General features: G+C 29.7%; 1 protein-coding gene across 1 annotated transcript in view; it reads right to left on the minus strand.

The window, feature by feature from the left end:
• LOC113810268 (sodium/potassium-transporting ATPase subunit beta) overlaps positions 1-187 on the minus strand; it is a 124,892-nt gene extending 124,705 nt beyond the window's left edge. The window contains exon 1 of the mRNA XM_070123457.1: positions 112-187. The gene's annotated coding sequence lies outside the window, so the exon portion shown is untranslated. The remainder of the gene's footprint in view (positions 1-111) is intronic.
• Between the last annotated feature and the right edge of the window lie 3,273 nt (positions 188-3,460).

The raw sequence follows: 3,460 nt of genomic DNA on the forward strand, positions 1-3,460 counted from the left end.
CGTGTTTGGAAGGTCTGTCAGTAATAATTTGAGTTCGTGTGAATAAGCCATTGCTTTGGCGTGTTTTGTCTTTGAAGGCTGTGTGTTCGTTCCCGAGGAGGAAATGAACACAGCTTTCAAAGACAGGTAGGTATTATTTTTTTCCTTCGTTTTTTTTCTTTTTCTTTTCTTTTTTTTTTCTTTGTCTCTAATGTGTGTGTGCGTTTTTCTTGGTGGTAAGTTCTCGTTTTCTTTCGCTTTTTCTTTTCCCATTTTCTGTTCTTGCGGATCTTGGCATTTTAACTTCTCTTTGTTCTTTCTCTGTTTCTCCTTTGGTTTTTGTTTTTTTAGTGGTAGTTTCTCGCTTTCTTTCCTTTCCTCTTTTTTTCTGTCTCTTGTGCATCTTGACGAAAAGCTTTGCATTCGGTTCTAGGGCTGTTTTTACTCTTTCTTTAGTCTTTTCTCTTTTCTCTTACCATTATTGTTATTGTTTCTGCTTTTGTATCCATTTTCTTGATAATATTTCTCGTTTTCTTTCTCTTACTTTCTGTTTCCATTTTTTTTATTCTTGCGTATATGAACTCGGAAATCTGCGCGTTCGGTTCCGTGGACGGCGACTTAGGTTAGGCCTTTTCTTCCATTTTCATGTTTTCTCTATCTTTCTGATATTAGTCAGTCTTGTTGTGGTATTTATTTCTCATTTAGATCTCTTCCTGTTTTATCTCGAGATTTTTATTTTTGGGATAGTCTCTCTTCTCTTTCGTTATATGTCGTTTTCTTTCTCCGTTTCTCCAGCTCGCGAATTTTCTCTGTCCTTCTCTAGTATTTTTTTTTCGGTTTCTCTGCTTTGTATTGTTATCATTATCAATTATATCATTATTATTATCGCTATTGTTATCAATATGTTTATTGTTCTTATTATCTTCATCGATATTATCATTATTATTGTTAACACTAATATCATCAATATCATTGTCATTATTACTTTTGTTATTATTATCATTATCAATTGTATTATCATTGTCATTATCACTACTGTTATTATTACTTTGTTGTTGTTTTATAATTATTGTTATCAATTCTCAGTATTATTGTTATTATTATTATTATTATTATTATTATTATTATTATTATTATTATTATTATTATTATTATTATTATTATTATGATTGTTATCATTATTATCATTATCATTATCATTATTATTATTATCATTATCATTATTATTGTTGTTGTTGTTGTTGTTATTATTATTATCATTATCATCATCATTATCACTGTTACTATTATCAGCATTATTACTTTTATTATAAGAATCATCATTGTCAGTACCATCACCATCATCATTATTATCATCATCGTTACCATCTTTATTACAATTATTTTCCTTATCAAATAACTTTTTTACAACAAAAATCTAGAACAATAAAACAGAACAATCTGAACCTCCAGGATCCAATACCACCTTAAAATAAAAAAAAATCAAATCAAATCCTTGAAAAGACAAAGAAAAACAAAACAAAACAAAACAAATCCTTGAAAAAAATAGACAAAGAAAAAAAACAAAACAAAACAAATCCTTGAAAAAAATAGACAAAGAAAAACAAAACAAAACAAAACAAATCCTTGAAAAAAATAGACAAAGAAAAAAAACAACATCAAACCAAATCCTTGAAAAAATAGACAAAGAAAACAAAACAAAACAAAACAAATCCTTGAAAAAAATAGACAAAGCAAAAAACATCAAACCAAATCCTTGAAAAAAATAGACAAAGAAAAAAAACAACAACATCAAAACAAAAGCTTGAAGAAAATAGACAAAGAAAAAAAACAACATCAAAACAAATCCTTGAAAAATATAGACAAAGAAAAACAAAACAAAACAAAACAAATCCTTGAAAAAAATACACAAAGAAAAAAAAAAAACAACATCAAAACAAATCCTTGAAAAAAATAGACAAAGAAAACAAAACAAAACAAAACCAAATCCTTGAAAAAAATAGACAAAGAAAACAAAACAAAACAAAACAAATCCTTGGAAAAAAAATAGACAAAGAAAAAAAACCAAAACAAAACAAAACAAATCCTTGAAAAAAAATAGACAAAGAAAAAAAAAAAAAAAAACAACAAAAAAACTCGACACATGAATGAATATATGCAGAGGAAATCCAATGCCAAGTCTAATACGAACACGAACACGAACACGAACAACCCGGTGGTATAACAGCCACTAAATAACAATGAAGGTGTATTGCCTTGGTTATTGTGACAGGTAAGGGAAATATTCAAACAGTTATTAGATTTTCACTCCGCTTTTAAGAGAAAGCAGTGGTCGGTGAGATACGGTGACAGTGCTGCGCCAACGTAAGCATGTGCACATATACCGTTTGCAAATGCGCACACAAATGTAAAATAAATACAGACACGCAGATACACACACTGGTACGCACACACACACGCATTTATATATATATGTGTGATTGTGTATGTGTGTGTGTGTGTGTGTGTGTGTGTGTGTGTGTGTGTGTGTGTGTGTGTGTGTGTGTGTGTGTGAGTGTGTGTGTGTGTGTGTGTGTGTGTGTGCTGTGTTTGCGTGTGCATATACGTGTGTGTGTATGTGTGTGTGTGTATGTGTATGTGCGTGTGTGTGCGTGTGTGTGTGTGTGTGTGTGTGTGTGTGCGTTTTGCGTTTCTGTGTGCGTATAGACGTGCAGTTATGAGTATGAATCTGATTGCTTTGAGTATGTTGTGGTTTCCGTAACTGACATTTCACGGGAATCAAACATGATTTGGTATCAAAATTACATTTGATTTGTTTAATTACACGATATTAACTGGCACGTGGCAGCATTAACGTTATACTGGCCATGATATGATTAATTTCATCCTAATCATCATTACTGTCATTATTTTGATCATTATCACAAATATTAACATTGTTATCCTGCTTCTCATGGTATGATTAGTATCATTATCATTATCTTTATCACCAAAAGCAGTTAAATGATACTCAATGGCCATATTGATTATGATAAAGATGATATTTATGATGATCATAATGATACCAAAGATGATACTAGAGTCTACAACAATGATGATATATGTAGTGATAATGATGACAATGATGATGTTTAAGTTATCATTAATATTATTGTTTTGTTATCATTATTATCTTCATTATCATGATTATCATCACTGTAATCATCATGATTAGCATAACGAAAATAATAATGATGATTTTGATAATGATAGTAATGATAATGATAATGATGATGATAATGTTATTGTTTTTATTACCACTAAATTGGTAATAATAATGATAATGATGATAATGACAACAACAGTGATAGTGATGATGATAATGATATTAGTCATCATCATCATTATCATCATTCTTGTCATCATTATCATTATCGCCATCGTCATTGTCATGATTCATTATTATTATTAATATCAGCAGCAGCATTATCATTCATTGTAA

The sequence above is a fragment of the Penaeus vannamei genome, chromosome 7 (assembly GCF_042767895.1).
Source record: "Penaeus vannamei isolate JL-2024 chromosome 7, ASM4276789v1, whole genome shotgun sequence".
Taxonomy (NCBI): domain Eukaryota; kingdom Metazoa; phylum Arthropoda; class Malacostraca; order Decapoda; family Penaeidae; genus Penaeus; species Penaeus vannamei.